A 14,558-nucleotide genomic window follows, 5' to 3' on the forward strand; every position below is an offset into this window, starting at 1 on the left:
AGGAGGGACTAATCGGGATCTACTAGACTAATATTGGGTACTCTATGCCCAAAGATCTACACCTTTTTAAAAAAGACGACCACCAGACAACTTTGGGTAAAAGTTCTAGACGATAGATATGAACCAGAATTTCCCTTGCTCTCTTTCTTGGTCCAATATCTCCCATATATACCACTATTATGACGACCTCCACCCTGCTCTGAGTATTTGATTTTTTTAGCCTCTCCCTCATCTTATCCTAATTCCTTCTCCCACTAATAAAACCGGACTGGTGTGATAAAGAGACTATTATTTAGGTCAGCAGATGAATAAAATGACAAAACTAAGCATTAGACACTGTTCTCTAAGGTGTCTGAGGAGGACTAGGGGGAACTAGTGGAATTCCACTATGGCAATAAGAAGCAGCGACCCTAGACCGGGTCTGTACCTCAGGGGTAGGATGAGTTCTGTCCACATTATCATTAGATGAGACAGAATATTTTCCACGAGCATAAAATTTTCTAGAAGGCATGATCTGAAAAGCGAACATATAAAAATTAGAGAAGATTTCATGACCTTAGACTTTATAGCTCGAAGAATAGATCATAAGAAAGAAAAATATTTCTAAATGACTCATAGCCTCTCCCTTATAAGTGTGGCGCGCTACATAGCCATAAAAGAGACTCTACTTGACATAAATTAGTTGGACACCCAATGACACCAAACTTAGGCTCTGATACCACTTTATCATGACCCGAACTAGGGTCTGGCCGTGATGGGTACCTTAAGTCTGCCGGGGACCAGAGTTCACCTCCTTGCACCTAACCAACGACCATAATATCACCCCTATCAGATAAATTTTAAATATTTAACAAGATAAATTTAGAGAATTAAAGATACTTCTATAATTAATAACCAACAATCGACAAATATCACCTAAATCTATAGTAATCCAACAATGCCTTCTAAATAAAGTACCAAAACTTCCTACCAATAAGGTGAAGGGGACATGCCCCCAACTATACATAAAACACATCTAAGTAATATAAGACATAAGAGACCAAAACATGAAATGTAGACTTCTGATATATGAAAGCTCACCACTTCAATGTCTACTCATATTATGACCCCAAATCCGAATCATTATGCAAAAGAAGTAGAAGTATGGCCAATTCCTGCATTACATGGGGATACAACGTCTGAATATGGTTAGTAGGGTGAACTCTAGCATGATACTCAAGTATAAGGATAACATAATGCCATGATCAACAATTTAACATCATTCAAAATCCAATACACATAACCAAATGCACATACATATATTTTATATCACATACCAGTATAGGAAACAAGGCTTAACATAAATGTTTGAAAATCTTAACCTATGTCATGTAGCTTAACCATTATAGTAATAGTACCCACGGGCTATATGGGCCCCAATTCTCACCCCTGGTCAAGCCCCAGTGCGTGTAGTCTCACAAACCAGGAAAAGATCATACATACATGTACGGGGGACTAGAACCCTTAAGTCATATACTAAAGTAACTTAAGAACCCGATCATAAAATGTGATATGGGGGACTCGAACCCTACAATCATAATGATAACAATAAGGTATACTCGAACCACCTGGAATTAACAAGGGGACTTGAACTATCATGCAATAATGGCCCCTGCACCGGCTAGCGTGATTTCTAGTATCAGTCCCTCAGGACTTCCATCTTTCACGGTTAGCTACACAACCCCTTTTTATGCCTAATTAAAAGAATTTAACATATATTTTCATTTTTATTAAATCAATTACACACCAAGGCATCTCATTGGTATCGTCATACCAACCTCGCTTGCAAGCTAATATCATCATACCATGTCATCTACTCAACTAGCTGGGACTCAAACCCATAAGTCAAAAGATATTCAAATAATAAATCATTCGGGACTCGAACCCATTTAATCAACCAAACCCACAACGTTCCAATTCTACTATTTATACATGGCCACTAAGGCCTTTTAAGGAAAACATGCATACTTTATTATCCTTTTTATGCCAATGCATTATTACAAGTGGGAAAACCAAACTATATGACAAAAGCCCTTTTCATTGGAAATTTTATAAACATGTTGAGGGTATATAATTTCCAAAACCATAATCAAGGAAAAATCATCAAATTGGGGTTTACAAATGATCCCTAAATTTAATCACCATTCCTATGCACCCATAAGTTCAAAACAATATTTAAAGCATGATTAATCATATGTAAATAACGAGAAAACATTGTTCAATAACAAGAATTCAAAACCCTCAACTATTGTTATAAAATCAACATGAATATCTCATGAACAATACTTTAAATCATATGCTATTACAAAATTGACAATAAGGAAAGAGTAACATGCCTAAGATATTCAAAATTATAGAAAAGAAACCTTGAATTGACCCCTGGATACTCAACCTTGAGGAAACCCTAGCTTACTTGTCTTAGGAGAATTTTAGAGAGAAGAGGATATGTTTTGATTGTGTTATGAGTGAGAATAAAGTCTCAATAAAGTTTATAGGTCGTGGGTTATGTTTAGGGAAAGAGGGAAATATCTAAAATACTCTTATATAAAAGCTGGAAAAGGGTTGTTATTTACTATAAGTCAACTATTGACTCGTAACCACTCCTTACAACTCGTCACCACAAGTCATAACCAAGAAATTACCACTAAGGAACCCTACACTATTATCCTTGCGAGTACGACTCAACTATAAGACTCGTAATAAGGCCTTACGACTCATAGAGTCCAGCCGTAATCAACACAGAACCCAGATGGGGACTTACACTAGACATTCTCTGACTACATCTAATGACTCGTAATGTATCCTTGTAGCTCTTAGTGAGAAACTCATATCAGATCAGAATTTATCCACTAACTTACTAATTTGGTTACCATTCATCCCAATGACTCGTCTGGATACCCCATGACTCAAAGGGTCCAGTCATAACAAGGACTGTGAGTGCAAACCTTAGGAAATTTCCAAGGGCTAAAATACGAGGTGTTTCACTTTACCTTAGAGGTATTTCTATCTTTTTCCCTTTGTGTATCAATTTGGGTGATAGGCTTACTCGTCAATGTTCACCGCGATGAGGGTCATCATGACCCTTGGATTTTTGGTCATGAAAAAAATAGTATCAGAGCAGCCAGATTCATTGGTTTAAATAGTGTAAGAATGAGATTTCTAATAGAGTCTCATGGATCATTACGTAGATATCTATATCTATCTTTGAGAGGCTATAAGATATCTTTAGACATTAAGTACTATTCCTCCATTAGTGCCAACATTTGAGTATGTTGCATTAGGATCATGAGTTCAGCCTTCACCTATCTTACCTTCTCAGAAAGGATCTCAGTCTGTTAGATTCACTATGTCGCCTCTTATTTCTACTATAATGACATTTTCTGAGGATCAGAAAAGGTTTGAGAGATTTAATTGGTTGGACCCTCCCAAATTTAGTGGTATTGTAGGAGAGGATGCCTATGAGTTCTTGATTGATTGTTAACTTGGGGTCTCTTGAGTCTCATGGAGTGGCTTATACCACTTATTAATTGAGAGATGCTACGAGAGACTGGTGGTGATTATTTATTGGTTGTGGACCTTTTGATGCTCATGAGTTGACTTGGGATAAGTTTGCTAATGTTTTTTTAGAGAGATTTATTCCTTAGAGTTTGAGGGGTCGGATGCCTTGTCTAGATATTTATAGAGTATGAGACACACTTTTATGCCTTGTCTAGATATTTTTATGCCAGTATTTCTATCGAGTCTAAGATGATTCAAAAGTTTGTGAAGGGTTTAGATATTTCTCTCTGGTTGGCTACTTCTTAGATAGTTGTATTTAGAGCATCCTTTCAAAGCATTATGGATCATACCAAGATGATAGAGGGTATTCTAAGAGCATCTCACAAAGGCGCCAAGAAGATGTGCTGTTTTGGTGAGTTTAGGGGCTAGACTCCTTATAGTAGAGATTTTAGAGGTTCTTATGGATATTAAGATAGGCTAGTGTAGGCGGCCTTATAGAATTTAGGTGGTGGCTTTTTTGGTTCAATAGTTTAGTAGTTTAGGATGGTTGTTCGGGCCCAGTGGTACCTTCTCCTGTTAAAGCGGGCCATATAGGTTGCTTTGTATATGATGAGGTTGGCCATTTGGATAAGGACTGTTCTTGTCATGTGACTAGAACTGCTCTTATTTTTACTGTAAGAGGTAGGGGTACTACTAGAGATGCAAAGAGTAGAGGTAGTGGGGCCTGTGGTAGTAGTCTTGGGGCTACTCAACTAGTTGGTGGTTGTGATTAGTGTTATGCTATACCCTTTAGGCCAGAGGTGGAGGCTTTTGATGCTGTGATCACAAGTAACGTCCCTATTTGTTTTAGATCTATACCTGTGTTATGCATCTGTGCTATTTGACCCCAATATGACTTTCTCCTATGAGTCTACATATTTTGATTTTGGTTTTGATTCTATTAGTGAGCCTCTTGCTATGCCTGTTAGTATATGATGAAAGATCATTGTATGCTTATTTTAGATGAGGCTATAAGTGTGAAGTGAGATTTGGGGTGGAGTCTTTGATACATGTGATGGTTAGTAGAAATTTGTGTGTGTATGCTCTTGGGGTAGCGGTGAGAGTTGTATTAATGGTGGTTTAGAGAATATATGTACGTCTTGATTAACGTTGCTTTGAAGTTCATATGTGGTTATAAGGATAGTCTTGAATGACATATTGGGATGTCAGTGGAGGAACGCAATATGCGCTAGTGAATCCATAGTAAGAGTTCAGAGTTAGTCATTGAAGTGGAGGGCATATTATGCTTAGGATGTGATAAAAAAAGAAATATAGAAGGTTGGATCATATGGTTTAGAATAATATCGTGGTGTAGCGTGTTGTATTTTATGATTTAGAGTTAGGCTTGATCACGGTGAAAGGATTTAAGCTACTTTAGATACTAGTAGAAAGATTTATTGATACCCATATGAGAATTTTAAGCTGAATTGAATGAGTATGGTATTTAAGGGGAATAGCATAGTTAAGGGAGTATTCGAGAAATGTGCGAAGCTTGAAAGTAAGAGGTAGCATTGCCTAAGGCCTGGTAATTCTATCCTAGTTTATGAGTTATATATCTATATTCCATGTTATAGAGTAGTGTTATTTTTGTGATTCCTTAGTTGGATGTCTTGTGTAACTCATTCCCAAGATTCTTTGCTCCCTAATGCTGCTAGGACTTCTTTAGAAAGAGTGTTGAAGAGATACTTCAGTTAAGTATAAGTTTCCAGTATAATTCAGCCAGTATAACCAGCAATTCATTTTGACAGACTAGCAGACAAGTCACTGTGGTTTTCCACCTTTTCACCCAGTCCTGCTATTCGAAGTCTCATGCGTATGTCCATCCCCAAGAGATAATCTATTCCATCTATATAAATTGTGAATTCAGTTCATTCCAAGCATCATGTTTCAGATTCAACTATCTATTCATGACTCGGTGCATAAGAGTTGATAGCGTAATACCATTGTATGATCTAAGTCTTATTGTCTTATGACTCGTACTTGCATAAGTTATCACTTCCCAATTTCAATATGTATGATTGGATCATGAACATTTCTAGGGAATCCTAAATTTTCAGCACGAATCAGCTTCTTGAAGCAAGAAAAGTCAAGTCAGCTCAGAATTTGGTTTCATGATAGAAATTTAAATGTTTTAGATCAGTTATGTCCTTTCTTAGAAGGCACATCATGTCCGCGTTATTCCATACCTCTAAGCTTCAATAAGTTCCTTCCCATCATTCGGGGACGAATAATCCCAAGGGGAAGATAATGTAATACCCAACATTTTGGGCTAGAATGAAAACCGTTATTTCTATGCGTTGATGTGCCAAAATCCATAAATCTTATGTAAATTTGGTAGGTTAATCAATTATGTAGTGTGAGAATCAATTTGATCATGAATTGAGATCAGAGAGGTCTAAGTTGAAAGCTTTCCTATCGTGTGAGTTTTAGTGAGCGTTGAAACTTGGGTCAACTTCAATCGACCATAACTCTTTGTATTTATTGAATTAGAGGGACTACTATATATCAAATGAAATGTCCTCAAATTATTTTTCCAACAATACCAATTTCTCCAAAATCCGACACCCGAGCAAGAAGTTATGGCTTTGTATAGTGGAGTGTGTTGCCTAGCATAAGGTGTGCGATGTACACCCTAACATATACCATAAGGTGTGAGATGCACACCCTAATGTGTGCGATAAAGTGTGCACCGCACAACCTATCTTATGCGATAAGGTGTGCGTCGCATACATTATGACCCAAGTGACTTAAACACTCCGTTTTTGGGGAAAAATGGTCCTTTTCCCATCTTTATTCAGCCATAAACACGAAATTCAGTCCCCAATTCTCCAAAATACATCCACAATCTCTCAAATTCTCTCAAGAACACTTCTTAGAGTTTCAAACTAGAAACCCAATTAACTCAAGATTCAACCGTGAGTTTTCAAAACTAATTGGAGATTTGGAATCCCCAAGCTGTAAGCGTCGAGAATCATCCATTATTTTTCAAAATAGAGGTACATGAGGTTGTCCTAAATTTCATGGACATGATTTGAAAAGAATTCGCACAAGACTTTAATCTTTATACATATATATGTGTTATTACAAGTGGGAATTTTGTTGTTATACCAATAGCACGTGTTGTGTCATGATTTTGAAAGATTAATGAAACTTCATGGGGTTGTTTGCTTGAATATATTTCAATTGTTGAATTATGGACATGTGATCTGAATTTTAAAAGGATTTGATGTATATGAATTGTGATTTTTTAAATCCCCCATGATAATGTTCTATACCCATATGATATTTGTGTTACACTATCGAGAGCATACATTTTTTTGCTGTTTCTATGATACTACTCATAAATGATAAAACTTCTTGAATTATTATATGTAAGAATCATTGTGCATGTGTTTGATGTGTGTGGAAGTCTTATGTATGTGCATGTTATGAATGGTATAAAAAGTTGGAGAAGTGATGTGATACTGATGACTTACACATTGGGGTATGATGATACCCCACAGAGTATGATATATGTTTTGTCTAGAATCAAGATTAAAGCTTAACTTTATGTGAGTTAGGTGGTTAACCGAAGAAAGCATGAGTCAAATGACTCTATGATGGAAATCGTGAATTACCGACATGGGGAACTTGGTACCATGCTATGTGATCTTGTGTACCTCGTATTGTGTCATCCCTATTTGGGACTAATGATTAGGATCCCTGCTTTGTGATCTTGAGCCCAACCCTGACATGTGGACTTGATTGGGATGGAGACACCCTGCTGTCTGATCTTGCTTGTTCTTCTTCCCTCACTAATACTCCAATCTTGGAGGCAACCGAGATTTAGCAATTGGTAGAAGATTGTAGGGTGTACCACCTAGCTCAGTAGTGTTGCATTTGTTGTTGAAAAATCCTTATACTATGCCCATATGTTTTCGAACTATTTTTTTGATAAAGTGTTTTATAGCAGCTCTCATTTATGTTATATAAAAATTCTATTTTTGTTTTGGATTACTCTGTATACCAGTACATCTGTATTGATCCCCTTCCCTACCTCTCAGGTTTTGAGGCTTAGTCTAAGGATCCAGATAAGCAGTGGATAATTCAGACCATAGATCCGATTGTGCAGTGGTGAGCCTTCTCCAGTCCAAGAGGCCTGTCCTTTCAGATTATATTATCTATTACAGTTTTGGTCTACTCGGGGACTTGTCCCAATTTTTAGATATTTGTTATTGATCATGTAGTAGAGATTTTGCAGACGGTTTTCTATAGGTTGTTAGATAATTTTGGGTTGTCATTTTCTATTATCGAATTTATATCAGATTTATGACCATGAGTTCGTTTCGCTATATTTTCTGCATTCCCTTATTTGTGTATGAATGGTGTATTTGATTATAAGTTAGAAGGGTTTCTAGGCCTTCTCGATTCGGGATGCTCGTCACGGCCTGGTCCTTGGTTCGGGTCGTGATACATTCATTAGGTAATTTTAGGGTGTTTGTGAGGTCGAATTACTCATTTCGTTATCAACATCATAGTAAGTTTCAATTTAATTCATGGTTTTTTTGTCAATTATTTCCCCAAAATGCCTAGATTATTGTTGAGTTGGTTTTAGCACCATTTGAGATCAAATTTACCCTTTCTTGAGTGTAAATGTTCCTTGAGCATAGAGAGACGTGTTGACGGTTTTGAAAGTGCAATTCTACAAGCAGGTCGCACATGAGATTTTTAGGTAGCCTTAGACCCGATGCATAAAAGTGACATATGGGTACGGTTGTTCTCATATTGATTTGTGGATTATCATTTTGATAGCGTGGTATCATGAAGAATCTTCTCGAAAGGGGAAACATTGATTTAATGGATTTCCCCGGGCTTACTTCGGTGTCCAGGTAGGCTAGGCTAAATATTCTAATAGATTGAGCTAAATTTTTGTATTATTATGATAACGTGCTAGATGTGCATTGGAAATTAGGATTTGAAGTTACATTTAGCGTTAATTGGATTAATTACTCGATTTAGAGGCCACAATTAGACATAATTTACTTAGTTACTCATTCTTTAAGTGCAATTGCTATCTTAGGACTAACATGTGGCTTATTTATTATCTAGTAGTGAAATTAGATACCTTAATCTAGTTCAGGTAAAATCTACCATTGAATGGATTTTGGGGATTTGAAGTGGGCCCACAGCCGAGGTAGTGGTTGGACTTCATACACTTAACCTACCCAGACCCCACTTAATGGGAACATACTAATATGTTGTTGTTGATGTTGTTTTGTAGAATTAGGATCATTCGGCCTATCTTAGGACAAGATTGTTACTAGCTCTTTGTAGACTTAATAGACACGTATATCATCTAAATATATATTTTAGAGATTTAGGAGGATTGATAGATGATGCTTTATGCAAGATTAGTACTTGGGAGATGATACTAGTTCTGGTTTGAGTTCAATAATTTATGATTTGATGACTGGTTTAATTTTGGTATTATTCATGATATGAGTTTCAGTTCAAGTCCTTCAAATCATGATATGAGTTTTATTTCAAGTTTGGCATTGAGGGTTTATTTATAATGGTTATGGAACCAGTTCGAGTCTGGTGTTCATGGTATGGAAGGATTAATGGTTATGTTTTTAAGATACGACTAATTAGTATAATTTTGGTTATCATTTCTCTTTGATTGTACCCTCCGAGCTTGTGGGGGCCATGTTAGGTTATTTACTTTATTGCACTTATTGGCTTATGGGGGCCAGTTTTGTAGTGATAGTTATGTTTCCTTTAATATTATTAATTTGGTTGTTTATTTATAGTATTTGGAGTATTATTCCAGGTTTGCCCTCTTACTTTGACTTATCATTATATATCTCGCATTTTATCGTATTCATATTATGATTTAGCCTAGTCGGATGATGATGCCTACTGAGTACCAAATGGCTTTGGTACTCATACTATACTTCTGTACTCATACTACATTTTTGTGCCTTTTTGGTGTAGATATGAGTACCAATTTTTACTGTTGATGCTGTGATCATGCGAGCTAGAGTTCGGAGATAGGGTGAGCTCTCAGATACAGAGATGGCCTTTCTCCATCTTCAATATTTTGGTTAGTCTTTCTATTTTTGAGAATGACATATATTTGACTATGATAGTATTCATACTCTTTTTATATTAGTGGCTCTTGTACCGACACTACTAGTTCATGGTATATTATTATTTCTCTTATTTACCTTTTGTATTATTATAATTCCATAATTTCTTGATTGTAAGTCTTTTACTTGTGTATTTCTGACATTTATGCCATTTTCTACCGAATTAGCCCATTGCCTGTAGTTCTGAGATACGGTTCAACGTGCCTACTGGTAGGATAAAGTAGGAGCCAACATGCCTCTATAATTGCGCCGTGAAATGCAATGGCAAATGATTTTACCATTATACACCTGCTACTGTGGTGGTATATCAGAAGTCAAAACCCCTGGAAGAACTCAGGAGGTCCATTTATGTCACACATCGAATCTACATCCTAGGCATGTTTGGCACCTAATGCCATTATTGGTCTGAGAGTAATCTGGTTTCACACACTAATCGAACTGACATTGACGATATGTAGAAGATCTAAAATCATGTAATAATATTCAATATTAAAATCAATGTGAAATACTATATAAGAAAGGACATTTATAGTCAGCTGAATTTTGAAATATAAGACTGAACAACTGAACAACATACTGTATATTGAAATCTTTACTAATGTAATTGAATATTTTTTATCGGGACACGACATTAATTTACCTTTTTTTTATAAAAACTAAACTACTGTACTAAATTGCTGACTAAGCCTTCTGAAAGTAAAAAAAAAGTCTCACCTATAGGTGATGAAATAGAGCCTATTGAAGTGTCTGATCATGAACCTAAGTACCTGAATTTGCGTCATAAAATGATACATCGCCAAATAGAATAACTATATGAAATGTACAACAATAGAAACAACATAATACCCAGTGGATAACATTACATGAATATGATATGTATTAAAGATAATGTTATGACTGAATAGTAACAATAATTGGGTGGCGTATTATTTTATTACAGTTTATTTGGTGTAAAATTGGATAGTTGGTGTGGTGGTCCTCTGCATTAATTTGGATTGGGGTCAGTAATTGATGATTTTTGCTAACATGTGTTTCATAATCACCCTTGAATTTTATTTATTTTTCCTTTTTCTGTATCCCATGAATGTTTTGATTTGAGTAGCAATGTATAGATCACATTTCTTCAGTATTGGCTTAGCGATGATCAAGGTACTGGATGGCAGATCTCAGAACTTACTCAGATCTCTCTTCTTTTATTCTTGTACTTTATGTGAATTTAAGATACTATAGTGTATTTGATATTACTCTATATTAGAGGCTTGTATTAAGGACAACCAAACCTAGGATCTATCTTTGAGACTTATATTTCATTTCTTTATTATTTGGAGTTATTTATATTTTTCTTCTTCTTCCGCTCATATTTCACTTTGATTATTGAGTTTCGGTTGGGTTATGCTGACCTGCACCTAAAGGTATGACAAGTCCATTACAAACTCTATTTTGGGACGCGACACAAAATATAAAAAAGGGTAATAGAGGTGGACAACGCTAAATTTGAAGTAATTTTCTAGTTATCTCCTTTGATTTTAGTAAGGGTACCTAAAACTTTCATGGGCATGTCAGGTTCTACCCATAGTTTATAAAAGATTTTTGAAGATTTCTAACCCTTATGCATGTTACTAGGAAAGGAGAAAAAGTTAGAGTTGGATTAGACATGTCTAGGCATCTGAATACCTGAAGGAGTAGTTGATTTCTACACTAATCATTGTTGCACCTGACTGGTCGAAACCTTTTGAGGTAATGTGCGATGCAAGTAGGGAGGCTTTTGGTGTAGTTCTTGGTCAAAGTTAAGACATGATTTTCCACTGGAAATTGTTTTATCCATTCCTACACCTCATAAATATCCAAACACAACAATGGGGAGGGCGAAATAGGAGAAAAGTAGTTAAAGTCACAAAATTCCCTTGAGGATAGTTACACCATTTAACTTAATCGCTATTTTAGTGAGACTTGACCACAACTGGTCAAAGTTGTCACTTTTGTTCTTATATTTAAGACTTGAAACATATCTTTCCCCCTTTTTCTGTTACCATAAGGAATAAATCTAATCAGAGTAAAATATTTATTTTCAATTAATAGAAAAATTAAAAGACTGTTGACAACTAAATCTTTTTCTTATTTAGTACTTTTCTTTAAATGAATAAAATTTATCTTTTCTTTTCCGCAATGTGAACGCATTAATTTGATTAGTGTTTTAAAAAATTATTTTATATTGATTTTCCTCCAAATTAATTTATAAAAATTTTTAGTGCGAGTTGAGTTATAGATTGGTGAGTATCGAACAATAATAAAAATAACTTTGAGCAAAATTTAATTTTTAATATATTTAAGAGCATCATAAGATTTCTGCTAAGTATGAGTTCTTCCACAATTAAAAAAATAATATTATATTGCTATAAGCGTGAAAACATCTATAATCATACACATTTTATCATTTAATATTTAATATATATTTTTTATTTTATTCAATTCATTATTATATTGATTTTTGTGCACATTCAAAAATTATCGAAATTGATATTTCAAAATTCTGAGCTAATACTTAAAATGTTTGATTGTTTCAATTTTTAGTTTTTAATTTTGTACGTCTAAAAATGAAAATATACAATAATATTTATAACTTTCTTGATGGAACACATTTGTTTTTACATTCTGATTATCTTCTATTTTCCTAATAAAAAAGGTTTGACTAAAAAGTATTGCTCATCATAAGACATCTTATTTGGTATTTATCTGCCCTCATTTAGTTTTATGTCAAAATAGGTAGCAACGACAACAGAGAATCCTCTAATTCAAACTTCAAAAACTTATCATATCAAAATTTCCCCCTACAGTAGGAGCCAATCTGAGGCAGAGAAACACACAACAACAACAATCATAAAGACACTTAGTCCCCTCTATCTGTAATGACCCGGGACTACCCCCTTGTCGTCATACATGATTACGACTCCGAAGGACCACAAGCTAACTCATGAATGATATCTGCTATGAGCACTAAACAATAGTACTGAAATAAATGCAGAATGATAGGCTGAACATCTATGGAAGGTAAGGATCCATGGATGAACATCTAACATACCTTAATTCATGAGATTCTTGGCTTTCTTGGAGAGATTCTTGGGATTGACCTTGATTCTTGAGAGCTAGGGTTTATTTTCCTTTGAGAAAACTACCTTTTGATTTTGGATAAAAAGTGAATAATGAAGGGTTTTACACATTTTTAGGGCTTAAATCCCACATCTGGGCGGGATAAAATCACGGGAAAAAACTTTTTTAACCCTAGGTACAACTTTAATTTTCGTGAAGTTTTCCTGATCTGGACTCGCCACATCGTGCTAGGCCATTGAAAAATGACAATTGGGAAATTGTATGGTGGCGCGATGTGGTACAATCGCGTTGCCACCTTGGACGCGACCTGAAAGCTCACCATAATGCGGTGGTATCGCTTCGGAACACTAAAAAAGGACAATTATGAATTGGGTCTATGGTGCGATGCACCAATATTGTGAAGCAACACTGAAAATTGGCAATTTCTATTTTAACACACTTCACGACGCGCTATTGGTCTGAATGGCGATGTTTGACGACTGAAACTTAAAATTGCCATAACTTCTTATCTGGTTGTTGGATTTAGGCAAATTTTAAATCATTGGAAAGATAATTGAATTTTGTACATAATGAAAGGCTCTAATTTGAAAATTACTAAGTATTTCAAAAGTTTTTTTTAGGATAACCCATGTACTGAGGGTTAATCTAGGCTAGGGAAATATGGGATATTACACTATCGAACCAACCATATTTCTTCCCATTATAAGTGTAACACCTCGAGATCCCAATCCAAGACGTCACACGGTGCTTATGGACCCGAAGGACCACAAGCTAATCCTTTTCTGATATCTCTACCTGTACACTGCATAATATCTAAAAAAATATGGAAACTTGCCGTAAGGTTCAATACATTTATACATACTAAAAACTGAAAACTGAATACTAATACATCCGTATGAAAAGCCTCTAACTATCTGAACTGTGGAGTTGATGGGACATGTCCCCAACAAACTCCGTCAACAGAAAATAAACAAAGTCTGAAACAATAGTAGTAAACTGACACTCATCCTTGAAAGAAGAGGACTGACTTCTACGACTGTTGATTGGGACCAAATTGCTGAAGATAAACTGGATCCTGTGCCTCTGAACCTATGGTGTCAAATAAAACACCATAGCACAAATGCGTCTGTACAAAAATATACCGAGTATGTAGATGGGGTAGGCTAATGCAAAGGTTCATGCATGCACAATAGCTAAACTGAATAATTATGAAAATACTGCATGAGAACACATACATGAATGCATAGAACATGAACATAATTATCGCAACTCTAGATACTGAAACTCAGATACCACTTTATTGTAGACTGAACTCACTACCGACACTAAGATACTAAATTACTAACTCATCTGATACTGATAACTAAGGATCTAGATGTGCTTACAACAATGACTGAATTCTTGGATTTACTGCTTTCGACTGACAGGATTAGAGATCAACCTTTATAATAGATAATTTCGGAAGCTTTATCAATGATAAGAAATATGATTATATCTTAATCTGATAACAAGAATACTCAATAGAAATCTGATACTGTGATCAAGCCTGTCTGACAGCATATCTCTGAATATAATATCAAATAACTGTATGTGAGACCAAGTCTATCTGATGGGATGGCCCATAAATCAATAGAACTATCTGAGTTCCTCATAAAGATAGATGACTGTATCTGATAGTCCTGATTTATGAAGACTGATTCTAAAACTGAGACAGAATCTGAAATTGAAACTATGGGAAGTAGTCAC

The sequence above is a fragment of the Capsicum annuum genome, unplaced genomic scaffold (assembly GCF_002878395.1).
Source record: "Capsicum annuum cultivar UCD-10X-F1 unplaced genomic scaffold, UCD10Xv1.1 ctg1490, whole genome shotgun sequence".
NCBI lineage: Eukaryota > Viridiplantae > Streptophyta > Magnoliopsida > Solanales > Solanaceae > Capsicum > Capsicum annuum.